The 10,990-nt window shown below is 36.0% G+C and overlaps 1 pseudogene; it reads left to right on the top strand.

Annotated features, from left to right (window-relative positions):
- Positions 1-1,684: 1,684 nt before the first annotated feature.
- LOC115940715 (U4 spliceosomal RNA) lies at positions 1,685-1,745 on the top strand (annotated as a pseudogene).
- The last annotated feature ends 9,245 nt before the right edge of the window (positions 1,746-10,990 follow it).

Genomic DNA, 10,990 nt, shown 5'->3' with positions numbered 1-10,990 from the left:
CCATCAGAAAGGATGAATACCCAACTTTTATACTAGCATGGATGGGATTGGAGGAGATTATGCTAAGTGAAATAAGTCAAGCAAGAGAAAGTCAAGTATCATATGGTTTCACTTATTTGTGGAACATAAGGAATAGCATGGAGGACATTAGGAGAAGGAAGGGAAAAATAAAGGGGGGGAAATCGGAAGGAGAGATGAACCTTGAGAGACTATGGACTCTGAGAAACAAACTGAGGGTTTTAGAGGGGAAGGGGGTGGGCGGATGGGTTAGCCCGGTGATGAGTATTAAGGAGGGCATGTACTGCATGGAGCACTGGGCATTGAACAAAAACAATGAATCATGAATCACTGCATCGAAAAGTGGTGACGTATTGTATGGTGACTAACAACATAATAAAATAAGATAAAATACAATAAAAAATAAAATAATATAATATAAAAAAAGATCTTTAACTCAATGGAAGTATATAGCTCTCTGTACTTCTGACCACTTATATAAAAATTTACTAAAATCCAATAAAAATTATATTGGCCTTTTTTTTTTTTTTTAAAGATTTTATTTATTTGACAGAGAGAGACACAGTGAGAGAGGGAACACAAGCAGGGGGAGTGGGAGAGGGAGAAGCAGGCTTCCCGCGGAGCAGGGAGCCCGATGTGGGGCTTGATCCCAGGACCCCAGGATCATGACCTGAGCCGAAGGCAGACGCTTAATGACTGAGCCACCCAGGCACCCCGGCCTTTTTTTCTTTAAGATGATAGACACAAATCAGTCTTGAATAATATGACTATGTATTTCAAATATGTATAAGGAAATAATTTTCATTATCCTAACAAAGATTGTTATGTAGGTTAAAACTTCTTTTGAATTATTTTATAACATAGGAGAATACCTAGGTTCCTAACTTTATTAAAGTTCTTATAGTTTTTGCATTAAAGAATCATGAAATAAGGATATTCCCTCCTTTCCTTTTATCTAGAAAAGATTATGAATATTCATCAGTTTGCTTTGTTTGTTCATTTGTTGTTGGTTTCTTTTTAGATTCCACATAAAAGTGAAATCACAAAGAATTTTTTTTCCATCTGAGTTATTTCACTTAGCGTAATACCACCAAGGTCCACCCAAGTTGTTGCAAATAGCAAGATGGATGGACCTTGGTGGTATTACGCTAAGTGAAATGAAAAAGTAATATGCCCTTTTATATGTATATATATGTATATATCACATCTTTATCCATTCATCCATCAATTAACATTTAGCTTCTTTTCATATGTTGGCTATTGTAAACAATCCTGCTATGAACACAGAAGTGCATGTATCTTTTTGAATTAGTGTTTTCATATTCTTTGGATAAATTCTCAGCAGTGGAATAGCAATTTTTAAAATTATTTCATAATTTACACTAATTTACATTCCCACCAACAGTGTACAAGGGTTCTCTTTTCTCCACATCCTCACCAAAATTTGTTGTCTCTTTGAGAATAACCATTCTTTTTTTTTTAATTAACATATAATGTATTATTTGTTTCAGGGGTACAGGTCTGTGAGTCATCAGTCTTATATAGTACCCAGTGCTCATTTTTAACACCTACTCTCCCCAATGTCCATCACCCAGTTACCCCATCCCCCAACACCCTCCCCTCCAGCAACCCTCAGTTTGTTTCCTACAATTAAGAGTCTCTTATGAGCTTTGCACAGTGGCAGTATCGTAGCCAATGAGGTTTATCTGAGGTGCGATTATTGCTAAGAGTCTCTTATGGTTTGTCTTCTAACGTGTGAAGTGATATCTCATTGTGGTTTTGATTTGCATCTTCCTGATAATCAGTGATGTTGAACATCATTTCCTGTGCCTATTGAACTATGTCTTCTTTGGAAAAATGTCTACTCAAGTCTTCTACCTATTTAATTGGATTGTTTTCTGTTGTTGTTGAGTTGTCGGATTTCTTTATATATTTTGGATATTAACCCCTTATCGAATATATGATTTGCACAAACCTCCCATTCAGTAGGACTGCCTTTTTGTGTGTTGATGGTTTCCTTCACTATGCAGAGGCTTTTTAGTTTGACGTAGTCCCTTGTTCATTTTTGTTTCCCTTGCCTTTGAAGATCCAAAAATATATAACTAAGATTGATGTCAAGAAACTTACTGTCTATGTTTTCTTCTAGGAGCGTTATGATTTCAGGTCTTACATGCCAGTTTTTTTAATTTGTTTTGAGTTAGTTTTGTAAATGGTATAAGAAAGTGGTCTAGTTTTATTCTTTTACATGTAGCTGTCCAGTTTTCCCAACACCATTTGTTGAACAGACTGTTCCTTCCCCAATGTATACAGGCTCTTTTGTCATATGTTTGGGTTCATTTCTGGACACTCGATTCTGTTCCATTGATTTGTGTCTGTTTTAATCTAATACCACATTGTTTTGATTACTAGATCTCTGTAGTTTTTTTTTGAAATTAGAAAGTGTGATGTCTCCAGTTTTGTTCTTTCTCAAGATCACTTTGGCTATCCAGAGTCTTTTGTGGTTCCATACAATTATTAGAATTATTTTTTCTAGTTCTGTGAAAAATGCCTTTGGGATTTTAATAGGAATTGCAATGAATCTGTAGATTGCTTTGAATAGTATGAACATTTTAATGTTAATTCTTCTAACCCATGAGAATGGAATATCATTCAATTTATTTGTGTCTTCTTTATCAGTGTCCGTAGTTTTCAATGTACAGATCTTTCACCTCATTCATTAAATTTATTCCTAGGTATTCTTGTTGATGCAACTGTAAGTTGGATTGTTTTCTTAATTTCTCTGATAGTTCATTATTAGTGTACAGAATACAAGAGAATTCTGTAAACTGATTTTGTATCCTGAAACTATACTGAAAAAAAATGCTTTTGCTGCATCCCATAGGTTTTTGACTTTTGTATTCCCAATTTCATGTCTTTCTTGTATCCAGGGGTTTTATTATTTAAATTCAATTAGCCAACATTATAGTACAGTTTCAGATGTAGAGTTCAGTAATTCATCAGTTGCATATAAAACCCAGTTCTCATCATATCACATGCCCTCCTTAATGCCTGCCACCAAGGGGGTTTTTGTTGTTTTTTAATTTCTCTTTTGATTTCTTCCTTGACCCATTGGTTGTTCAGTAGCATGGTGTTTAATCTCTACATATTTTTTATTTTTCCAGTTTTATTCCCATAATTGATTTCTAGTTTCATACCATTGTAATTGGAAAAGATGCTAGATATAATTTCAATATTCTTAAATTTACTGAGACTTGTTTTATGGCCTAACATATGATCTATCCTAGAGAATGTTCCATGTGCACTGGAGAAGAATGTGTATTTTCTGCTGCTTTTGGATGAAATGTTCTGTATATATCTATTAAGTCCATTTGGTCTACTGTGCAATTTAAGACCAATGTTTCCTTATTGATTTTCCATCTAGATGATTTATCCATTGATGTAAGTGGGGTATTAAGTTCCCCTACTACTACTGTATTGCTCTCAATTTCTTCCTTTAGGTCTGTTAATATTTGCTTTATATATTTAGGTGCTTCTATGTTGGGGGCATAAATATATACAATTGATATATTCTCTTATTACATCCTTTTGTTATAGTCCCTTTATCATTATGTAATGTTCTTCTTTGTCTTTTATTAGAGTTTTTGCTTTAAAGTCTACTTTGTCTAATATAAGCATAGCTACACCAGCTTTCTTTTTGCTTCTATTTGCATCAAGTATCTTTTTCCATCCCTTTACTTTCACTCTTAGTGTGTCCTCAGTTCTGAAGTGAATCTCTTAAAAACAACATATAAATGAGTCTCATTTTTTATTCCACTCACTCTGTCTTTTGATTGGAGAATTTAGTCCAATTACATTTAATTATTGATAGATATGTACTTATTGCCATTTTCTTGATTGTTTTCTGTCTGTTTTTAATAGTTCCTCTCTGTTCCTTTCTTCTTCCCTTGCTCTCTTCCCTTGTGGCTTGATGATTTTCTTTAGTGTTATGTTCACATTATTCTATAGATTTTGCTTTGTGGTTATCATGAGATTCACATATAACATCGTATATACATATAAATCTATTTTATATTGATAATAACTTAAGTTTGAGCACATTCTAAAACTCCACATTTTCATTCCTCCTGAACATGCTGTGCTTTTATGTCATATTTTACAACTTTTTATTTTGTGTATCCCTTAATTTTATGTTATTGTTAACCTTACTACTTTTGTTTTAACTTTCATATTAGCTTTATAAGTGAGTAATATATTACCTTTACTTTATATTTGCATTTACAGTGAGATTTTTACTTTCACATATTTTCTTGTAACTTGTTAGTACCATTTCTTTTCAGCTTAATGAAGTCACTTTAACATTTCTCGAAGCCTGGTTTAGTGGTGATGAACTCCTTCAGTTTTTGTTTGTCTGGAAAACTTCTTATCTCTTCTTCAATTCTGAATTATAACCTTGCTGAGTATAGTATTATTTCTTGGAGGATTTTTCCTTTCAGCACTTTCAACATATCATACTCCTCCCTTCTGGCCTGCACAGTTTCTGCTGAAAAATCACCTGATAGCCCTTGTATATAATAAGTTGTTTTTCTCCTTTTGCTTTTAATATTCTTGGTTTTACTTTTAACATTTTAAGTATAATATGTCTTGGTATGGATCTCTTTGGGTTCATCTTATTTAGAACTCTCTCTGCTTCCTGAATCTGGATGTCTGTTTTCTTCCCCAGGTTAGAAAGTTTCCAGCCATTACTTCTTCAAACAAGTTTTCTACATCTTCCTCTCTATTCTTCTTCTTCTGGCACCCTGATAATACAAATGTTATTCTGCTTGACATTGTCCTACAGGTCCCTTAAGCTATCTTCACTTTTTAAAACAATTTTTGGCCACTCTGATGGGGTGATTTCCACTGCCCTCTCTTCTAGGTTGCTAATCCATTCTTCAACTTCAAGTACCATTTGGTACTTTCTCATATTTTCTATCTCTGTTGAAGTTCTCCCTGTGTTCATCCTTTCTTCTCCCAAGTTCAGTGAGCATCTTTATGACCATTACTTTGAACTCTTTATCAGGTAGATTACTTATCTCCATATCATCAGGTTCTTTTCTGAGCTCTTGTCTTACTCTTCATTTGGAACATATTCCTGTCTCCTCATTTTGCTTGACTCTCTGTGTTTGTTTCTATGTATTAGGCAAAACAGCTATTTCTCCCAGTCTTGAAGGACTAGACTTGTGTAGAGATGAACCTTATCTTTCAACATTGCCCTAGTCTGGTTGTTTCTCAAACCTTTGTGATTGTCATTTGAAATAGCCTGATTTGTTCTTGATAGTTCCCAGTTATTGAGGGTATGCTAAGATGAATCAGTGTTCCAAAGAGAAGGCTCTCAGACACGGTTTAATTCCAGGCTAACTGTAAGCTAGATCTGCAGGCAGCAGCTTTTAAGGGATGTAAATATGTAGAGCCCTGTGAGTCTACAATCATAAACCCTGCTGGCCTTAGACCAGGAAGTCTGAAGGTATCTCCTGAGTAACAGTTGCAAAACTCATGGCTTTAGATGTGAGCTTCTTTCTTGGAAGTATCAATAGCTAATGGAAAGGCCAAGGGAGGGTGCTAATGTGGTGTGTCCCTGCCCATGTTTCCCAGGGGCACCTCTGAAACCTCTGGGATATGTGGCAAACCTGAATCCTTTCCCTCAGGCTAAAGCTCCAGGACAAGAAAATAATGAAGAAATGAAGAATGGGGGTATGTTTCAGCCCACTACTTGTGCAGTGCCTGGAAGTGGTAGCCTGCCAAGAACGATTTCTTCAATTGTTTCAAACCCTTGGGCCCCAGAAACACAATTACCCCTGGCCGCCAGAGGTGGGCACTCAAGGAGTGTGCATATCCACTAGCTGTGGTGGGACAGGCTGTGGCTATGGCATGCAGGGCAGGGGGCTCCCACCAGAGCTGGGAGGCAAGAGGGTTGGGTGTGAAAATGGCCTCAATAGTGCCAGCACTAACTAGGCAAAAGAAGAACGCAAAAATGACACCCACCAGCACCCCTATCCCTGGTAAAAGTCCCAACAGGTTCCTGACTTTCAGGCAGACACTTTAACAAGTAAGTCTCCTCCTCATATGGTCTAGGTGCTTTTCAAATTGTTGCTTTTGTGTTAGGTCATGGGTCTATGTGGAAGGTCTTTAAGAGTAGATTTTTCCATTCCCTATAGTCCTATGGTTCTCCCAGAAGTAAGTGCCATTTTTTTTCATGGTCAGAGGCTTTGGGGGCTCATCTCTCCAATGCAGTTCCCAAGGACTGGGGTACCTGGTATGGGGCACAAACCCCTCATTCCTCAGAGGGAAGCTTCATATTATGAGATCCCTCCCAAATGTGAGTCACTACAGCTGGTGTGGGGTTTCTTGCAAGACAATGTGTCTGCTTTTCCTACCTGTCTCAATGTGGCCCTTTTATATTTTGTTGTAGATGTGCTGTTCACCTGGCCTTCAGGTCATTTTCAGAAGGAACTGTTCCACATGTAGCCATGGGTCTGTTGTGTTCATGGGAGGAGGTGAGTTCAGGATCCTTCTATACCACCATCTTGAACCCTTCTGTTTTACTTCTGGTACTCCAATTACTTGTATGTTAGACATTGACATTGTATTCTACAATTCTTATCCTTCACTTATTATACATTCTTTTATTTCCTCTCTGTGCTTTAGTTGGACAGGTTCTATTGAGCTGTCTACCAGATTACTGCTCCTGTAGTCTACCGTAAAATACATTTACTGAGTAATTAACTTACAATATCATATTGTTTGGTTCTACAATTTCCATTTGACTCTTTTTATAGATGGTCCCTCTGTGGTGAAAGTATCCATGTTTTTATCCATTGCTACTCAGTTTCTCTATCTTCTTGAACACATTAATCACAGCCACTTTTAAAACTTTGTCTTATAACACCAATTTCCAGATCACCTGTGAATATATTCTATTGATGGTTTTTTTGTCTTGATACTTTTTGTCAGTTATAGTTAAATAAATGTCAGGCACTGTTAAAAATTGTAGAGGTTCCAGAACACATTATTTTCCTCTGGAGAAAATTTACCCTTTTTTCTGCTAGGCAGAAAGAGTCAGAGTTGATCACCTTTATCCAACCAAAGAATAATCTGAGGCTGGGCTGTTGTTTTACTAAGGCTCAATCAACCTCTGAAGTCTGCTCCCCCTAGGGTGCAGTCTTGTACGCTTCCAACTGAATAGTAAGTATGATCACCAGGATCATTATCCCAACAGTTCTTGAACACTAATCTTTGATGTTTCAATGATACTTCCCAGAATTTTTGTGTTTTTTTTTTTTTAGAAGTTTTTGACTTTGTTTTTTGTTTTGTTTCTTGCCCCCAACTCCATTCATTTTCAGAATTCAGCAAAGGTAATGAGGAAAAAGCAGCCTATGTTTTGAGTCACCAATTTTTTCTTTTTTATTCCACTCCATGAGACCACCAAAAGTCCTGTAAGTTTCCTTTTCCATTATTAGCAGCCCTCTGTCTGGGCAGAGGCCCCATCCTCTACTTCCTACCCATGGCCAGAAGTAGGGCATCTCCCCAGAGAAAAAGTAGATATCAATCATCAGCTTAGCTTTTCATCGTGTTACCATCTCTGAAATTTTAGCCATGCTAGTTCTCATTAACTCAGAAATTCTCTGATGCATTTAAGCATAATTTTTTAAATGGTTATCCATATTTTCTGGTTGTTCTCAGCAAGAGCATTATTCTACCACAAGCCACTCCATCCTATCCAGAACCCTAATCATATTTTTGTTCATTGTAAAATACATTCCACTTGTCCCTTCAAAAGTTGTCAGGGAAGACAGACAGATGGGAAAGTATTATATTAGTAGCTGAGAAGAGCTTTGTGCAGTGCAAAGGAATTTAAAATGCTACTTAGAATACTGTAAAATCACTGTATTGCAGCCTAAGCATAACGCTGCAATGAGTATGCATGTCACCAGCTTTTATATAAAAGACATAGAAGAACAAGCAATATACCTATTATTTCAAGCAGCAAATCTTGATGCATAGACCTGAAGGAAGAGGTGTCTTATACCAATTCTCTAATATAACAAGGAAGTGACACAGTGATATTCCATGTTGCTCATGTTTTTAGGGTATGGATTTGCTTTTTTTTTCTTTAGATCTATATATTTAGAAGAAAACAGCAATATTTTTTACTAAAACATGTAAAAATCACTTTGATATGACTGTCATTATATTTATGAAATTCTTTAAAAACATATCATTTTGAAGTGCCTATCCTTACATCTTATTACTTAACCTTGCAATGATGGATCTCATCAGTTTGCAAACTAGTATCTAAATGAAAGCCCAAAAATTATTGCAATCCTCTGAAAGTTTCACTACTCCATATTCATTCATGAAAGCAACCAATGAAGAGTAAGAATATAAAGTTATCTCTTTCTTTCTTAACAAACATGATATTTGGGGTGACTTTCCAACTTTTCAAAAAACACAGTCTTTATGATGTAATTAAAGAGCTCCCATATTTTTTAAAAAAATTTTATTTATTCATTTGACAGAGAGAAAGAGCACAAGCAAGGGGAGTGGCAGGCAGAGGGAGAGAGTGAGGGAGAAGCAGGCTTCCCACGGAGCAGGGAGCCGGATGCAGGGCTCGATCCCAACACCCTGGGATCATGACCTAAGCGGAAGGCAGATGCTTACCCAACTGAGCCACCCAGGCACCCAAGAGTTTCCATCTTGCTAATAATTAAGACCTATGATGATACCCTCTAAATCTTGAAAATGTCAACTTAATCCTAAAAACAAAGGAGTAAAGCTTTGTTTTTAGAATTTGGATTTCATGGGTTTGATTCAAATTACTGAGGCAGTCATAAGGGAACACCATACCATACATGTTGTTTTTAGAAATACAGTTAAGGCTCTTTGATCCTTTTTGCTTCCTGAATTTATGCAAAATCCAAAACACATGGTACTCTAGCAGGAAAAAGAGGAAATACTAAGAAAATTAATAGTATAAACTGAGATACAGAACCATATACTAATAATCAAAGGCCCTACCCTCTAGGCCTGGTTCCATCAATTACTAATTTTGTGACCTACGACAAATCATTTAACTTCGTGTCTCTATGACTTCTTATCTATAAAATGAGGCTAAAAAATCCTAACATACTTTATGGGGATCATAATTGTTGTGAGAACCAAATGAGAAGATGTTTTTTTAAAGTATGGTACTTGAAAAATGAGAGAGCACCATGCAAATGCAAGAATCAGTATTTGTATAACTGTAAGAGGTATTTTTATCCTATTTCAGAAAACAAACTATCTTCAAGCACTTGAAAACCTCGTCAACTCTCATTTGCATAAAATTATTATTCTAATTACAAATTATTTTCATGTATTCATTAAAGCAGATTCATCAGGGCATCTATTAAGCAATTCTTTATTAGCTTAATTCAAATTATGTATATGAAAGTAATAAAGCTGCATTTCTCTTTCAATAATAATTTCAAAGAGTCTCCATTAATCCAACTAACTGAAGTATTACTCTAAATTTTATGCTTTCTGATTGTGAGGGAGAAAAGCCTAAATTTGCAAAATAGGTTCAGTGCAAACTCCAACAGTTACTGACACTCTCTTTGGTGACAATATCTAAATATTATAGACATGCTTTATGCTGTATTCTGCTATTTCCATTTCACCCTTGAGAAACAGAACCTATATTAAAAAAAGAAAGTTAAGGGGCACCTGGGTGGCTCAGTTGGTTAAACGTCTGCCTTCAGCTCAGGTCATGATCTCAGGGTCCTGGGATTGAGCCCTGTGTTGGGCCCCTGCTCACAGGGAACCTGCTTCTCCCTCTCCTCCCTGCTCGTGCTCTCTCTCACTATTTCTCTCTCTCTCTCTCAAATAAATAAATAAAATCTTTAAAAAATAAATAAGAATAAATAAAAAAAGAAAGTTAAGATCAAGAGACATTATCATATAACATTAAGTAACACGAACAGACTAGAACTAACAAATCCCTGGTCTGCAGCTCATTTTACAGCCTTGATAATCCCTCATCGCCCACCTGAATGATGGATATGAGCAGAATCAGGTAAAAAGGTATTTATCTCCTTGAATTTAAAGATGGAAAATAAAAGCAGCATATCTTTATGGTCTGACATCTCTTGTTTCTCTCCTTCCACAATCTCCTTTCCCCAAATGCAACAGCATTCCTCAAGCACTTTAGGTATCTTGACTCTTCTGTGTCTTTGCTGTTCTCTTGGTCTGGACTATCCAGTGTCCACCAAAATCCACCTTTATCATCAGGCTGTGAAGCCATGCCTTCTCATTATTCCACAGGATGTTCTGCCTTATAATGGTGAATTGTTCACTTACCTGCCTCTTCAGCTAAAGTATCAACTGTGGAAGGCAAAGACAATGCCATATTCATCTTTCATGTACCCACAGCACCCTGGTACTTGGTATATGCTTAGAAGGCAAGGATGTGAAAGAAAAAAACAGATGAATGAATGAATGAATGAATGGCCACTATGGAAGGCCAAGCGATAGACATAGTATTTTAAAGTTATACAGACTGATACCTATAAGCCAGCATACTCTCTTGGCAAGAGAGCAAATTCAAATTATAAAAAATCTACTTAACTTATAAATCTATCCTGATGTAGAAATAATATTATCCAATCTTATCCGGTGTGAAAATCTTGGATATTATCACTTAAAACTTGATTCAGTTGTTCACATAAAACTACTCCATATGAAACATTAAAAAGATTTATGTTCCATCAATCATCTGTCATTTTTCATGTGTCTCTAGGTCATTTTTTACTTTTAAAAGTCTTTCGTATCTGGACCCAGGGGAAAAGGGACCGGCAATAAAACAATAGTAGAATAATTAAACAAATTATTAAAGAGCCATATTATTTTGATGTAACATAAAATTACTAAAAATCGTGCTTTTGAAAAATCTTCCCAA

Source organism: Leptonychotes weddellii, chromosome 7, assembly GCF_054177405.1.
Source record: "Leptonychotes weddellii isolate Sample4059 chromosome 7, ASM5417740v2, whole genome shotgun sequence".
Taxonomy (NCBI): domain Eukaryota; kingdom Metazoa; phylum Chordata; class Mammalia; order Carnivora; family Phocidae; genus Leptonychotes; species Leptonychotes weddellii.
This window is presented reverse-complemented; position numbering and strand designations above follow the sequence as displayed.